The sequence below is a fragment of the Pinus tabuliformis genome, chromosome 4_2 (assembly GCF_031772625.1).
Source record: "Pinus tabuliformis cultivar Carrire ecotype Pingquan chromosome 4_2, CPIR1, whole genome shotgun sequence".
NCBI lineage: Eukaryota > Viridiplantae > Streptophyta > Pinopsida > Pinales > Pinaceae > Pinus > Pinus tabuliformis.
The window spans coordinates 727,316,248-727,334,935 of NC_142304.1; the positions used below are offsets into that span (position 1 = coordinate 727,316,248).

At 36.3% G+C, this 18,688-nt stretch overlaps 1 pseudogene; it reads right to left on the bottom strand.

The window, feature by feature from the left end:
• Positions 1–6,997: 6,997 nt before the first annotated feature.
• On the bottom strand, positions 6,998–7,843 carry LOC149171646 (BIIDXI-like protein At5g11420 pseudogene; annotated as a pseudogene).
• Between the last annotated feature and the right edge of the window lie 10,845 nt (positions 7,844–18,688).

Below are 18,688 nucleotides of genomic sequence, written 5' to 3' on the forward strand. Positions count from 1 at the left end.
CCAAGGTATATAAACCCTAAGATAAATTTTAAAAACACTAAAATAAACATGGTTTACCATGATCGATTTTATAAATATGGTTGACAATGGTTGGCCATTATTGACCATGATTGACTTTGGTTGACTCTGGTTAATCATGATTGACCATGGTTTACCACGATTGATATTATAAACCTAAGGGATAAACACTAGAAAACTCAAGGGATTATCAACCTAAGGGAAAAATATCAACCCCAAGGAAATATAATCACGAAATATTAAACCCAAAGGAAATATATTATAAACCTTTAAATACACACGATTGACCATGGTTGATTTTCATATTGAGAAAATATTTGACACAGTGCGGCATGGACCATGTTTGACCATGATTGTACCCTTAGATTAATAAAAACTTAGATTGTCACAATGCAATGGTGGACCACGATTGACCATGATTCATTTTTATATCAAGATAGTCTTTGTCACAATGTGACATAGAGTCAACATTAACCAACATTTTTAATCATTTTTTATTGTTGATATAGGAAATTGTTGTTCTTAGCTTTCTCTATAATGAATTTAATGAATTCAAGACTTGCATTGTATTCATTTTTTTCAATAAAATTTAAACTTCATATCTATTACAAAACTAATAATTTAATGTCTACTTAAATATGTATTATTGTTTGTATAGGAAATTGTTGTTCTTAGACATCTCTATAATGAATTTAATGAATTCAAAGCTTGAATTGTATTGGTTTTTTTAATAAAATTTAAACTTCATATCTATTACAAAACTAATAATTTAATTTTGACTTAAATATATATTATTATTTGTCTAACCAATTAAATTTCATCATTGTTCATTTTCACCTTGTTTATTTTTATTTATATACATTATGGTTTAACATGAGTTTCCTTATCATAATAATGAGAAGAAATGAGACATCAATCCTTATCTATTTTAAATATATTTATGGAACTTAAGGTTAAATTTTTAATGTTACATATCATATGCCATATGCCATTAAAAATTAATGATTGTTTCTGGGTTGCCCAACAGATTTAATACCCTCTACTCATACCAAGCATTCTCTTTATTGTATTAATGAGAAGAAAAGGAATATTAATTATTTCATAATTTAAATATATTTATAAATACGAATGACATTAAAAATTAATGATTGTTTCTGGGTTGCCCAACAGATTTAATACCCTCTGCATTCTCTTTATTGTATTAATGAGAAGAGAAGGAATATTAATTATTTCATAATTTAAATATATTTATAAATACGAAGTTCAATATGGAACATTCCTATTTTTTTGTTGTTCGTAATTTTGTTCATTTTTATAGGATTTAGGATATGAAATTAAAGGTTTATATCAACTATACCATTAAAATAACAAATATAAAAAATAAAATAAATACAAATTAAATCCATCACAGGAATGAAATACATATTTTTAATTATTATGTTGAAATATATATTTTTAATTATTATGTCTGAACTTAAAAATATCATCATCCCGCTTTCTCGCAAACATTAAATAATTGTTTAGTTGTAGGTTAATTACGTTAACATTCCTTGACGAACTTTAAAAATAAAATTGTTCCACATATGAGTAAAGCTATACATTATTGGCATCAACCTTTCGAAAGGGAATGTACTAACGGTCCATGTCACATGTATTTATATGAAAAACTATGGTCTATATTTACTAACCAAGGTCTCGACATTATCATGCCAACCCTATTCTGAACATGCTACTTATTAACATTCAGATTGCGTTATTGATTTTAATGTGATAGGTGTCAGCGCGGACATGCTACTTATGAACATTCAGATTGCATTATTGATTTTATTGTGATAGGTGCCTTTGACTATTGATTTTCTTCCTTTGCATTTATGGTTCACTCGAGCTTGGATTAGAGCGAGAAGAAGTGTCTCGATACATAACCTACAACTGTCCTTGGGATAGTGTTGTCACCGGTACTAGCAGTCAAGACATGTGGATGCCTTACCGTTATGGATCCTCAAGGCTCTGGTCCAACACCCTCCTTTCATGAGAGGAAGTTAGGGTAACTACACCCTTCGCACTTTGTCAATTGGACTAGTCATTTTTCCTACACGGGGGCTCTGCAACCCTACGAAGATGCCACCTTTTCTTTAGATTTTTCAGAAGGGCTAGAGTAGATATGCCGAGGGAATCTCTTCCTCGCCATGAGGCAGATTATGAAGGCTTATTGTTTTATTCATTCAGTTTACATACCTTGGAATTAATTTCTTTTGTTATAATGACAGGGTCGCAGTCTCCCTGAAGGTGGAAATGCTATAACCTATACCATTCCTTGTCCAGATTGTATGGTTTCGAGAGGTAAAGTTCTGGTACTTGCCTTATAGTGTATTGTATTCTTTTGTGTTTTTGTTAATGCTACACCTTTGCTGAGGGTAACTATTTTGTTTTGTCTTGGTTGAAGGTGTAGACTCTAAAGGTAAAGGTCACATGTTAGCTCTAGAGTTCCATCTAGTGACTCTTTCATGATCATGTTAGAAATATGAAAGAGAGTCAGAACAACACAAATCACACTAGACATATTTTGTTGATCTCAAGGATTACATATTTATATCATCTAGATCACTGACAATGGCACATATAGATAGTTATTACAACTCACACAAAGGAAACTCACTACTTCTATATTGACACCTAGGGACTCACAATGACAACCCACACATTACATGGAAGCATGGCTCTAGTCCAACACCCTCCTTTCATGAGAGGAAGTTAGGGTAACTACACCCTTCGCACTTTGTCAATTGGACTAGTCATTTTTCCTACACGGGGGCTCTGCAACCCTACGAAGATGCCACCTTTTCTTTAGATTTTTCAGAAGGGCTAGAGTAGATATGCCCAGGGAATCTCTTCCTCGCCATGAGGTAGATTATGAAGGCTTATTGTTTTATTCATTCAGTTTACATACCTTGGAACTAATTTCTTTTGTTATAATGACAGGGTCGCAGTCTCCTTTAAGGTGGAAATGCTATAACCTACACCATTCCTTGTCCAGATTGTATGGTTTCGAGAGGTAAAGTTCTGGTACTTACCTGATAGTGTATTGTATTCTTTTGTGTTTTTGTTAATGCTACACCTTTGCTAAGGGTAACTATTTTGTTTTGTCTTGGTTGAAGGTGTAGACTCTAAAGGTAAAGGTCACATGTTAGCTCTAGAGTTCCATCCACTGACTTTCTCATGATCATGTTAGAAATATGAAAGAGAGTCAGAACAACACAAATCACACTAGACATATTTTGTTGATCTCAAGGGTTACATATTTATATCATCTAGATCACTGACAATGACACATATAGATAGTTATTACAACTCACACAAAGGAAACTCACTACTTCTATATTGACACCTAGGGACTCACAATGACAACCCACACATTACATGGAAGCATTACTTCCAACACCCTCCCTTAATGCTTACATGGAAAACATATTACAACAACAATATGATATATGTCTAACTGGTCTTCATCAGCACTCACATCCACTCTGGAATGTTGCAAACTCCACTCTTTAATCACCACATCTTCGAGCTGTCACTTGACCTCCATTTAAAACATAACCGCCTCTGACCATCGTTGAAGAACTTTTTAGGATCAATGATATTGATAACTCAGCTCGTTGGGGCTTCCACGATAAGATTCATCAAGTAATGAACCATCCTATGGACCAACCACCGTTTGTCGGATATTTCGCTTTCGGATATCCGTTAGTTGATAGGATGGAGGTCTGGATATTGAATGTGCTCAAGAGTTGCTCAAACAACTTGACCTTACACAAGAATTGATGTTTCGAACACTGGGGCTTCTAGTTTAAGAACCACCAACCCTTTTTATAACCAAAATTACTAACACACAAGAATTGACATTTCAAACACCAGGGCATCCAGTGTAATAACCATCAACCCTTTTTATATAACTAATAAAAACACAAACACCAAAACAATCTCTCACACTTGTTTTTTTTTTAAATAACTACCTACAACCTCTTAAAAACATATTTTTCACTAGAAATCGCCAAAAATTGAAGATTTTGCATCAGCTCTGCAAAACTGGAAGAATTCGTCTCTACATTCCATCAGAATCACAAAACAATTAACTCTACTCATATGTGTGTTCGCTGACAACATGACTCTCTGCGACGAACAATGCGGTGAAATACCATTTTTTTTTTTTAAATTGACGAATGCAAAATATACCACCAGCTGATGCACCTTTGCTTGTGTAGCGAAAATTCAATCTCGCGACCTTTGATTGAGGCACGAACAGCAACATTTCTTTTAATCGTAATCCAGGGTCTTGCACAAATTCGTTACAGGAGGATAATCCACTGACGAGAACTTCACACTGCAGGTTTTAGAGTTCATTTATACTATAGCGCCCTCGAGTTTATTTTATGTGATACCAGAATTGGATCTCACTTCTGCGATGAATCTAAACAGAGAACTAAGGACACTTCTGCTCAATCCACTGATCCCAAGCTTTGCATTACCCTCTGCAACCAGCGAAATGAAATCTGATGGATTATAATGTCGGCAAGCTCGTTGACAGAAGAAATTGACAGTACTATGCACGATCTTGCCTTTGACGACGGAATCTAAACATCCCAGCAAGCACAGTGGCAAGGATAAAATATCAGATTGCGTTTCTTTGTGCGTATCGATGGGTTCTTTGATTTTTGGTGCTGGTGGTTGGTTTTTTTTTAATTTAAGCAGAGCGACTCAATGTATATGGCTTTCTCGTGTGGCTTTCTCTTGTAATACCTACCCTCTGACATCAACGACTCAACGTTCGGCGTTTCTCCTTTCAAACCTTCTCACAACAGCGCAATTCCCTTGAAAATCTTATTACAACACCACTTAATAATAAAACAGATCCATACATCCACAAACAGGAACACAGGAACATGAAAGTCATACACTAAACTCAACTAAACTCAGAAGTCTATGTGCATAGAACCAATTCTCAAGGCTCCCTTACATCTTCCTGACCCTAGCTTGAGGGAGTCAAGCAAGTACCCACTTTGATACCATGTTAGAAATATGAAAGAGAGCAATAAAGATTGTACACAAGACAAATCACACTAGTTATATTTTGTTGATTTCAAGGGTTATATATTTATAGCATCTAGATCACTGACAACAATATATATAGATAGCTATTACAACTTACACACAGGAAACTCACTACTTCTAGATTGACACCTAAGTACTCACTATAACAACTCAGACATTACATGAAAACATTACTTCCAACAAACCAGGTTACTTAGATATTTCTTGATAGATGCATTATTACATGACTTTTCCCTCTCCTTTCTGAGGAAAAATGAACCAGGGTTTAATCACGTCCCCAATTAGGATTTTATTTTTGTAATTGATACAGACTGTAATTCTTATTTGGGCATTTTATATTGGCTTTAGTTAACAATTTAAATGTCGTACGGCTTTTATTTCCAACATTCTCTTAATACCCAGCTCACTTGGCTTTAAACCAGACCATTCTTGGCTTTAATAAACCAGGCCATTCTTGTCTTTAAGCTTGTTGCGGGTTATTTCACGGAATTTTTGTGAAACTTCACAGTAGGGTTTAACCAGAATTGTGTAAGGACAATACTTCTTAAGGATTAGTGGCCATAGGCCCTTTTGTTGCTTAAATTTACTGTCACTTTAGATTATGAGGGTGAAAATATGTTTAGCTGTAAAATATAGCACTTATACGTTTTCAGATACTTGTTATTACTGCTTTAGTAAATTTCATTTACTGCAATGATTATATATCGTCACGTCATGTTTCAGATATATTTTTTGAAGATTTGTAATCGTTTTTCTGTTATAATTTACATATATGACTATATACTTGGAAGGGACTGCCGAAGAATCACGATTTGATCCCGAACTAAACCTTAACTCACCAGGCTTGGTCAATGGTTTCGATGCTTTGATGGTTTCAAATTTCAATTTTTTTTTTTATTCTACCCTTGGCGTTACAGCTGTTAATATTCCGCCCTCTCCGACATTGCAGTTCAACCTGCGTCGGGTCAACTATTTTCCACCACAACGGTTCACTCTCGCCACCGCCCAAGCCATCGATATGTCACTCGACGGAACATATTTGCTTCGGGCTCAATCACGATCGTCCATAATTAAAAACTATTTGGAAATAAATAAAATCAACACCGGTGCATCGAGATGGGTCAATATAAACACGCCTATCATCAAACAACATTATGGAGAGTGACATGTACACTATCGTTACTTTAGAATGTATTGCTTAAAAAATATTAAACCCACATGATGCCGACTTTTATTATGTGCTCATTGTTATATGAAACATTTAAGAAACGTGCTTGAAGCAACATCTACGTGATAATGAAACGAAGAAGAACCCAATAATGGAAGTCGCATATACCCGAACAAAATGAAGGATGGAATCTCATGGTAATGGAAGTCTATCTCTTAATACTTGGAGGATAAGAAATGAAAGGGAAAGGAAAAAATGTTTTAATAATGTATAAATGAAATAATTTTAGCATGTGTGAAATTATTGTTTGGCATAATATGGTTGGTTGGCAAGAGCTAATCAGCGTGCTATCGGGCCTTTAATGCACTCGATAGCGGCCTTACCATACATACATGCTCATGTCTTTCCATCTCGCATCCATTGTTTCTCCAAGAGCTCGACGACGCATCACATCAAACTTTCCCTGGGAACGGGTGACCCACCACCTCTGAGCTGGGACCCGCTGTGCTGGCGCATTTTCAAACCAACACCCGTGCATTTTCAAACGATCCCTCACGCCAACCATTCATTTTCTCCATTTGCGCTCCAGAACAGGTCCTCTGCAACCCTCTCGAGCATTCGTTTCTCCTGCTCACGGTGCTAGCTCACCTCGCAAGTCGCTCACGAATCCCATGCATACGAATCCCTACTCACGGTGCTGGCTCACCCCGTGCAATAAATCCTCTGCATTGGCAGCTCCCCAGCTTCTGGCCGAACAGATACATTCAAAGTCTCCATTTGGGCGCAGGTTCGAGTGACGCTGAAGGTGAGAGAATAGTAGGACCCTTTCTTTACCTCGATTCTTTGGGTCAGTCGTGCCTCGTTTCCAAGCCTTGCAGCGTGAACTCCATTTGGAGCTATGAGCAGCATATCGCCTTGCTTTTGCCCTGAGAATATGTACTCCACGAAGCCCCCGATCTGCGAGAAGGGAATAGAATTCTTGCCGATGACCACTGTGCCATTCATGGCGGAGGGCTTCGGGGCGTACTTGAAGTCCCCATTCGGCAACAAACCTACGGATATATACATTATGGCAATAGTTCATCCATCAATTCAATCTAGTATTAGTAATCTCAGAAACAGGGAAACATGCATTAAATTCTTACCATTTCTAATGGGTGCTGCTAAATTCTGTTCCACGACCCATAAGAGCCCAAAAAATGAAAATATAACGTAGAAAACCAGTGGAGATTCCTCCTCTGGACATCTTGACACAAAATCCCATCCAAGCTCATCATAATTTCAGAACTGACAGACTAACATTGGTGTTTACAGAAGCCTGATGTGGGCTTTTATAGAGTGTGGATCCATGAAAAGAAGAAGGGACTAGGGAGTTGGAAGAAGGGAACGACGTGGTTGGTTGGCCCAACGAGGATTGATAGCACTTCCTCCACTGATTTTCTCCAACATTGAGATGACAAGCATTCAGAGAGGACCCAACCCTCACTTTTCGTCCATCTTTATCAACCAAGCATTGTGAGAGACTCCATACTGATACTGTTCCGACATGGGCATTAAGTACTTCAGAGCCCACCGTTAAAATCGTTCCTTGCTCAAACCTAATCAGAGAATGGTCGACACTATGAAATTAACCAGTCTAAGAACATAATTTCCATAATTTTAAACTGGATGTCACATAGAGTTCCTTATCATATGTAAGGTAGTTCAGGACAACCCCCCCAACCCCTATGATACATATTAGAATGATAGCATACCGACTTACCCCCTGCCATCAAGACCACTCCAATAGCATATCCACTTGCATCTTTCTCCAAATCAGGACATGCCACTAAAATGGGTCCTGGAAGCCAATTCCTCCAAATTTTCCACCCAGAAACTACCAAGATAGATGACAAATTATATAATAATCCAATCCAAATGACCTTGCTTCATTGACAATTAAGATCATATTGATTTCATTTCATTGCCCCTTCTCATCAGTCACAACAGATGGTTATCAACATGTTACATTCAACAAATATTTTTTAAGATATCCCTACTGTAAACCTTTTCAACAAATTCTTCAAGGACAGGACAAACTCAGGGCATGATAGTTAGTGCAAATGTCGTTCAAGAGTAGGTAGGAAAAGAATATTATTATAACTTTTTGCCTAAGTTCTATTTATGTTAGTTTGGTTGGGGTTCTAACATCTTCTTCGACACTAAAGCAGTTTATTTATTTTCCAAGTAAATCAACCTGTTTCTCTTTTGGAGAACATGATAACACATGCAATTTCCCATTTCTGAAATTTTGAAAGTCGCACTTCAAAACCCACCGCATTTCAAACATCCCAATTCCCTGCCTATTTCCTCATTCTAGGTATAATAGGAATAATTCCAAAACAGATCGAAACAAGCAAAGTATTAAATGCATCATTAATCTCTGCCTAACCAATGTGATAGAAGTGACTAGTAGGTATTTAACCATAATTAGAAATAATGAAGGGCTATGTTTGCAGAAATAATCCCAGAGTTGCTTTTGCAAACTGGCGTACAACTTGTAGGCTTGAAAACAAATGCCTGTGAAATGCTGCCTACTCTAATGTCTTATCAATTATGTTTTGGTCCTTCTATGCTTGTTCTACATTGTTATATCTCTTTTGCCAATCCTCTCTTGCACTACGGTCTGATTCTTAGACAGTAGTTGAGTTGAAAGTCAGGAACTCATAACTTTGCAAAAACTGCAATTTTAATGCCCACTAATTTTCTCACTCTTGACTTGTTCTTGTAAGATTCGTATAAGTGCACATACCCTCAGAGTCTCCATGCATTTCCATGGACGAGTTCTAGGCACATTCTCTTAAATCATTTCCAATGAGAACATTAGTACCCACTTATGTACAGGTAGTAGCCAAAGTCAATGTTGCAGTAACCTGCAATAGTGAATTTTTAGATGAGTTTTTTATAAGAGAATTAGTAAATCTTGCAGGCATAATGGATCCACTGCCTGGTTTAGTAAATTTCTCCTTACCCCATCAGCTACAACAAAAAGACTGACAACAAGAGAATTTCGTAGACTGGGCTTTACAAGCAATGCATATCCATCAATTATTGCCAGTGATAAGCTCCATAAGAAGGGCCATTGGCTTGTAGGTTATATGGTTAATTTTCGTGTTGTTTACAGACATCTGGGGGGACACACATTTGGGAGAGTGTTTATTGTTGCAGCAACATTAATAACTTAAATCTTAAAATATGTATAGACAAAAATATGATTGAGTATTTCTAATGCCTAACTCTTCTCTTCTCCACTCAGTTTTTATTGAAAAGTGGAATGCCTAGCTCTTCTCCTCTTCACTCCAATCTTATGAAAGCTTAGTTATTGCAGACTCCAATAACCATATTAGATTAGTGAAAAGTGGAATGCCTAATTCTACTCCTCTCCACTCTAGTCTTATGAAAGGTTAGTTGATGCAGATGCCTAATGGCTTTCACCAACCATGTCTTAACCTACTGTGCTAGCTCATTCACTTATTTATAATGTACTAAACTTCTCTTCATCATTAATGACATCCACCATTCCAAAAGTGGGAATTCTCAGATCAGTTATATGTTGTTTATACAGATAATCTGAAAGTTGTTATGGGATTGGCATGAAATACAAACTAGCCCAATAGTGCTAATTGATAGCCTAACTGCACCATGGGAAGAAGAAATAATTTGTTAGGATAATCAATAATTGGGCATTGTACTGAGAAGGGTTAGTTTACTGTTCTAGCATGAGAATATCTAACATTAATTTCATAGAATCATAAGCTTCAAACTTCATAAAAGCATGTAAAACTTTTTTTCATACCCATAGTAATATTTTCTATATTTTTTTAAAAGAAAACCATGGTTGATAAAAACTAACAACCTAAAGATATATGCAACAACAGTAACATATATCATAAACTCATCCAAGATGTCTAGACAATCATAGTCCAGTCTAGTACATAGTATGGTAGAGCAATCTAGGCTGCTCTTTTATGCCTGTTCTGAAGAGCAGTTTTCTCTTCCTCTTCTTTGATCACTGAACAATCACATCATGTTATACATTGTCTGAATTCATCTGAATGCTAATTATCCAGTGTCAGGGCCTTCTCATGTTATAATACAATCTAAATTGGGCCCTCTCATCTTATGTACAAAGGCAATGGAGGTTGAATGACTATCAAAACAATGGAAGCAGAATAAAAAAAAATTGTTTTGTTTCATTGGACTTTAAACAATTGGATAGCTCTGATAATTAAGTTCAACATCCATCATAGCTATAAGTGGTGTCCAATCTCTCCTTCTTGGACTTGTCTTGCCTACATGATTTGACTTCCCTGGATATTGCCTCTTGTTGATGGAGATCTGGATAAGCATAGGAGTGTTCTCTCTATTTGGAACCCTCCACCCAATGCAATCCCTCTTTCAAGATGTGAGCAGTAGCTCTGGAAAACACTAACAATCAACTGCAATCGGAATCGCTGGATATAGCAATGTTTTTGAAAATGTAACAGGAAAAACCATTTTCCAGGATTTCTTTAGTCAATCTTACTAAAATATGATATTTTGAAATCCTTAGAATCCTAGATAGCATGACAAGGTTTGTCTTAAATGGTTCGTTTCTTCTTGTCATGCTACATACTCATTTTCATGACCATGCATGCATTATTAACATGAGCGTGCATTATTAACTCTTTATGCTAATAGAAAAATAAAGATGCTCTCTTAATGCCCAAAGTCTTATCACTGATATTTGATTTTGTGTTATTTTTCAAGGATGTGCATTCAAACTTGAGGTAGAATAAAAATAATCAATTTCAATCAAGATATTTTATCATATTTCATATTCTAACATGAATCGCTTTTGTAAAACACCCCTATTTTACCACATTGTCTTCACCATTTTTTACAGATGATGTAACCTATATTTTTTTCTCTGTTTGTCCATGGATTGTTTCTCTTACTTACAAACATTGCTTTTTGATCCATGGAGAAGCAACAGTTATCCTAGCTCTGCATATTCAGGAATAGTGAGGACTCATTTTAGTTTCATAGGATATTTTTCTTGGAGTATTTTTAAAGCGTTAACCCCATTGCTCTGTCTCATTTAACCTAAGAAAGATGCACATTACCCATTTTTCGGGATCTGAGGAGAATTCTATGGTTTTCAGTCGATATCATCTCCAATTCTTCTATTCAATTTGTGACTTGCAAAAGTGGTATTGGCCTCCCATATTTTGGAAATAGTACTAAATTGATAGCCTTTGGTTAGAATCAACAATGAGTTGGTTTCTGCGAGGATCTCAATTGGTTGAGTGCCAAATTAGTGAACTTTTGAAGCTTGATGTTGATCCAGGATAAAAAGAAAACGTTGCTTCCAACTTGAACAGTAAATAAAACTTAAGGCTAAAAAGCATTAGCAAGCTTAGCAAAGTATTTGTTATGAGTCAATATTTATCACTTTATCAATTTGCCACGAACCTTTAAGAGTTTATCCTCTATTTGTTACAAATGATTGTTAATTCTTTTGTTCGTGGGTATGTTTAGTTTAGGTGCTTCTTAATATTTTGTACCTTATTTGATGCTTGCTTTCTTCTATTTTTAAGAAGAAAATTTTCTAAACAATGGTCAACATTGAGCTAGTATGTGCTGAAATATGCTTGAACTGCTTCAGCTAACTATGTCCATTGTCTATGACACTATGCATGTGTGGAGGATCTAGCAGATCTTCTTGGATTTGTTCATTTAAGGTGCCTGACTTAATATTCTTCCCTAACTCTAGAGTTTCTGGGAGCTTTTCTATTAACATGCCCTGTTGCCTTTGTCATCCAACATCTGTTATGCCTATGGAAGTTAATGAATTGTGCTTATGTCCCTTCGTAATATAGCATTTCCTTGCCTAATATTTTCAGAATGAAGTAGATACAACTTTGGAAGGTATCAATACCCCATTTTCTCAATGTCGTTTCCTCATCTTATTGAAAGAATCTTTGCATACTACCTAAGCAACTTTTAATTGTGAATTTGATAATTCGTTGCCAAGTGCATGCTTGCTTATGTGCAACTTTTGACACTGGAGGGTCTTACTTCACATTCATAACTGTACAAACAGAACATTTATTTGACATAACCTGAAAAACAAAGATATATTTCAGAATGACTAAAGCTACCACTTATCCCAACCTTTTATGGTCAACATGATTTCAATTTTCTTGCTTGACTCCTTTTTCCTCTATTTGTTTTTTTGAACCAAAAGTCTTTTAATTTAATTTAGGGGGATTGCATGTTTAGTAAGTAGGGGTAGTGATACATTCCTACTAGGGTTTGATTCCCCATAGTACATGTTAGCTCATCATGGGCTGTCATGGCTGCACGGGTGGGCCAAATGCAGTGATGGACAAAGTTCTTAGTCCTAGTGCCAATGGTTTTCACTTAGTTGTTGATTGGGTGGCACTAATAGTAAAAGGAAGTGTATTAGAAAAATGGAGTTTTTAATTTATGTTTTATAGAATATATTTATTGGTAGGACATTTATGTTTTGTACAGACTGTGATAAATAATAAAATATCCATCAACACTCTCACATTCCATTCCAACAGGTTTTAGTGATTATTGTATAGCTTTGTATTTAATCATAGCACTTGCTACTGGAGTGAGATTTGTTATGTGGCCTGGATAGAAAATTGGTCTTTGTAGTTGCTTGAAATATTTACAGGTGATGAGCCCTAGTCATTCTCTAATGACTCAAGTGCCTCAAATGTTTGTATTGTCACGTGCCTAACAGATAAAGGTTTTCTGGTTAAGTATAGACAACCTTGTTGGATGGTTGGTCAACCTGTACTTGGTTTTATTCATAAGCTTTACAGGATTGAATAGGTATCTTCTTTGCATTAGTAATATTTTACATTATTTTTTAATTTTTCCATGTTCTGCTGGGTTCTGTAGTTGAGTCTTGTTCTCGTCTTCTTTCCAATCATCATTCAGATTTGTATGTAAATGTTTTTACAACATACAACTTGCCTTCTGTAAACCTAGATGATTTTTTTTGTATGGCATATGGATATTATCATATTAATACCTATGCTTGCTAAGATGAACTAAAGTCCAGCACTTGGCTTGTTTCCAAATAGCAAGGATTTATCACTAAGTAGAAATATTTTGAATCCACCCAGAATTACCTCTTAAGTTACCTTTTTGAACTATTGATGTACCTTTGGATGTTTACACTTTCAGCTATCGTTGTTAGTCTATGAGTTAAAGTCTACAGGCTTGGTATACAATTAGTGCTCAAAGTAAATATTTTGGTCAAAATCATGTTGCAAAAAAATTTGGTCAAAATAAATTTGTTGATTTTATGCTTAGAATTCTATTTCTATTGAGTGTGTGGACAGGAAGGATATCATCCAACATGAAGCAGGGGGAGTTTGTATTAGTGAAGTGCTTTGAGGAGGTAATCAACCACCTAAAGAAATAGATAGCTTCCCGAGAATGATTGGCACAGGGAAGTGAAAAAGCAAGTCATGGGAAGTGAAAATGAACCCCATCAGAATGCCAAAAAAGCATCAAAGCATGCAATAACAAGCACATGTGGGTGAAGAAAGCAAACCCAAAACATTAAAAAAGATATGGCAAAGGTATGGGCAAGTATTGAGCATACATCCCAGTTGGAGAAGAGATCCTGGATTTCGACAGCCTCCGAGAAACTAATGCATCTTTAAATGATGATTGAATGAAACCCTAGAAACAGTCTAGCCAAGGCAGAACACAACTACATCTCTCAAGAATAGTAAAATGCTTTGTTCACATGCTCTAATAGTAGTTTTTCGCAAAGACAATAGTATTGAAAGTTATTGTATGCTTCCGACAGATGTTTGTGTGAATTGGACTAAGATGAAGACACAAATATTGCACATTCTTGATGACAAAAGGAGGTTGCGAGGCCTTTGTTAATTGAAGAAGAGGGGAAAGATATATTTTTCCAAGGAAACCTTGATATTTAAAGGATGTTTCCCTATAGTTGAGGACGACATTCCTAGTAAATCTGTTGATGTAGATTAGTTTGCTGCACCAGGATTCAAATTGAAACCTATTCATACAAAACTAGCCAAATGTCTAAGGATTGGCAGCAATGAGTTAAGCCAACCCATTGGACTAAGATGAAGACAAATCAAACATAACAATCCCTGCTCTCATCCTCTGTATAGAACCATATGACTTTCAGAAGAGATTATCATGGATCTAGAAAATCTTTAATTTGATACCAGGAATCCATTTCCTGCAGAATCATATGATTTTCAGAAGAGACCACTCATCTTAAGATCTAGAAAATCCATTTCCTTCTCATAATCCCCAATTTCCCATACAAATTTATCACAATATGCTTCTTCTTTAGTCATATGGTTTCCTTGCTTCCAAATATGTGAAGCTAATTTAAAATTTAACATGATGTTTAACTGTGAAAACCTACATACACTAGTGGCTTCCTTCCTACTCTTATATCAGTGATGCCTCTTAGCTCTAGCAGTGCAACCATTGGCTTCCCTTCCTTACCAATTTGGTAGGGCTATAAATTGTTAAGACAAGCCTGAAAATTGGCTAAAACTAAATTGCTATTCAAGCCCAACTTTGGACAACTATTCAAGCCCAATTTTGGTCTAAGTACAGGCACGAATCAGAGAATCTGACACATGTAAAACTCACTGAGGAAGAGAATCCGAGTTCCATTATTTGAATCTTAAAATTTCAACCCTCCCCACTTATTGGGCCTACAAATTCATTTCTGTAATCCAGAGAAAATGAACATGGTACTCAATGGTTTCTTGTGTAGAATTCTGATACATGCAACAGGAGGTGAAAAATATTTATGCTCCCACCTTGTATGGTTACAAGCAGTGACCCACCATTAAATCATGTTTGCTATAATTGTCACAGATATCTTGTTTGTGTAGAGCTCTCCATCTTGTTTGTGTAGAGCTTTCCATTCATTAGGCCTACAAATTCTTTTTTTGTAATGCCAAAGTCTCTCTTGAGTGAATAGGGTATTCAACGGTGTTAAAGAAATATTCATGCCCGAGCTCATATGGTTACACCCACCATTAAATTTCGTTTTTATGATTGCCACGAAACACTTTGTTAATCTCTGTAAACCCATGAAGTTCTGAGGTAGGGCGCTATTCCATCATTTGAAAAAATTCAGACCATCATTGAACTTTCAGCCTTATGCTCCAAATTCCTATAAAGAGACTGAGCTAATTACATCCTAATTACTATGTGAAAGCTTCACAGGCAACCAACTATGGGCCTAATGAAAAACCAGTTGATTTCCCCAGAAGATTCCAGGCATTCAAGGCTATCTATAATTCCAACGCATTCTCTGAGATTTATTTGAATGGCATCAAATAGCGCTATGCTATTCTATGATAAAGATGGGAAATGTTTTTGTTAATCATGGTATGTGTTTTGTTAATGCACATTGTCACAGTTTAAAATTTAATGGGGACTTCAAGTACGCCCTAAAGCCCTCCGCCATGAATGGCACAGTTGTCATCGGCAAGAATTCTATTCCCTTTTGGCAGATTGGGGGCTTCGTGGAGTAAATATCCTCCAGGCAAAAGCAAGGTGATATGCTGCTTATAGCTCCAAATGGAGTTCATGCTGCGAGGCTTGGAAATGAGGCACGACTGACCCAAAGAATCGAGGTAAAGAAAGGGTCCTACTATTCTCTCACCTTCAGCGTCGCTCGAACTTGCGCCCAAATGGATACCTTGAATGTATCTGTTCTGCCAGATGCTAGGGAGCTGCCAAAGCAGTCGATTTATAGCACCGGGTGAGCCAGCACCATGCGCAGGGATTCGTATGCATGGGATTCGTGAGCAGACCTGCGAGGTGAGCCAACACCGTGAGTAGGAGAAACGAATGCTCGAGAGGGTTGTAGAGGACTTGTTCTGGGAGCGCAAATGGAGCAAATGAATGTTTGGCATGAGGGATTGTTTGAAAATGCGCCAACACAACGGGTCCCAGCTCGGAGGTGGTGGGTCACCCGTTCCTCGAAAAAGTTTGATGTGATGGGCCGTCGAGCTCCCGAAGAAACGATGGATGCAAGATGGAAAGGCATAGGCATGTATGTATAGTGAGACCACTATCAGGTGCATTAAGGCCCGATAGCAAGCTGGTTAGCTCTTGGTAAACATATTTGCTTTGGGCTCAATCACGATAGTCCATAATTAAAAACTATTTGGAAATAAATAAAATCAACACCGGTGCATCGAGATGGGTCAATATAAACACGCCTATCATCAAACAACAATATGGAGAGTGTCATGTACAATATCGTTGCTTTTAGGATATATTGCTTAAAAATTATTAAACCCACATGATGCCGACTTTTATTATGTGCTCATTGTTATATGAAACATTTAAGAAACGTGCTTCAAGCAACATCTACGTGATATTGAAACGAAGAAGAACCTAATAATGGAAGTCGCATATACCCGCACAAAATGAAGGATAGAATCTCATGGTAATGGAAGTCTATCTCTTACGACTTGCAGGATAAGAAATGAAAGGGAAAGGAAAAAAAATTAAAAATGTATAAATGAAATAATTTTAGTATGTGTGAAATTATTGTTTGGCATAATATAGTTGGAAGGATTAATAATGTATAAATGAAATAATTTTAGTATGTGTGAAATTATTGTTTGGCCTAAGATAGTTGGCCAAACTAATTATTAGAGATCATGTTAACGTACATTGCAATCTTATTGTGATTGCATTATGAGGTATCAAAAAGGTACGGCCCACGGAACTCTCATTAATTTATTTGAAAATTTATATATCACTAGTTAATATTTTAAATATCACGAAGTATCAGGAATTTTTAAAAGCACCACAACCAAAATTATTATAAAACAAAAACTAAAAAGTATTGTCGGGTTCTCATCAGCCGAGGTACATGGTTTCTAGGGATCGATAACTTGAAAATCGTGCATTTTGACTTTTTAAAATCATTTTAGCTAAATTTTTATGGAAAGAACTTACAAAACTTAATTTAAAGGTTTAAAGGCCTTGTATATTAAAAACTGTTCAGTAAACCGATTTTAATAAATTTTACATTATAATATTTGAATTATGTTTTTATGAAAAAAATAGATTCAATTATTAAAAATTTATAAAACATTTAAAATTTTAAAATTTGACAACTATAACATAAATTTACAATAATCTATCAAATTTTATTAAAATATTACAAAAATTTTCATAATTTCAGAACTGATTAGACAACCTGACCCCAAAAACAGCACCGATAGCATCCTTGGTGCTGCAATCTGATCCAAACCGGCTGGTCCACTCTACGTATGCTATTTATATGACACGGCACGCCATGTGATGAAATATCTCAGAGTTTATCTTTTCTGAATTATACACGCGAGTACCGACCCGCCAGTATCGGATAATGCGTACATTTATGCGTGTCAATCTCACCACCACGACAGCGCATAGATTTGGAATCTACACTCATTTTCGGCTCCGTCAGTAAACAGTATATTGTTTACTTGTGGTGGCGTTTTGTCGATTGGAAGATTCTGTGCAAGCTTTGCATTATTGGACCTCTGGCCCGGAGGATGCGACGTTAGCCAGCCAGACTACTCTAACGAGCCACATTTTTCTCAAGAATAGTGTGAATTTAGTATGATTTTTGATAAAATCCGGTAGGAATGTTGGGAAATCTAAGTTACCATTGTCAATTTTTTTTGGAGTGTCCAGAATTTTAGAAGTGCTGAATCTATTTTACTTTAAAAACTATTCAAAAACTCCCATAATCATATCTAAAAATCATAATTCCACTTAAAGATAACCCTCTCAACGAAATTGTGGCCTCCCTAGACCAGCCGTAGTGCTTTTTTTTAACCGTAGATCCAGTGTCGATGTGCCTGGCCGTACACATATATTCGAGCCTTCGAAACTATTAAATGGCATAGTGACTTTGAAAAGTATATATTTCAATTAATAAATTAACGTCAAAGATGTGAAGTCTTGACAATTCATGGTAAGCCTTCATTCCTACACCAAATTAGATATGCCAAACAAATTACCTTTCACCAATGACTCGCAGAGGACAACGCTGTTGGTATCACTCTATATGCCGACCAGCGAAAAAGTTCGCGGGTCAAGTCAGTTCGGTGATTCGGGTTTACTCTCTTACCGACCCCCAGCGGGGATCAATAAATCCCATGCTATCCGGCCATAAATGAACGGCGGGCGTATATGCCCACCGTTCGATTTTGCTAAAGTCGAAATCAAACGGTCAGTCATTTATGGTCCGATAGAATAGAAAATATGGCTCATTTGACATCCGCGAATTAAGATACAGTTCCCGCAGTA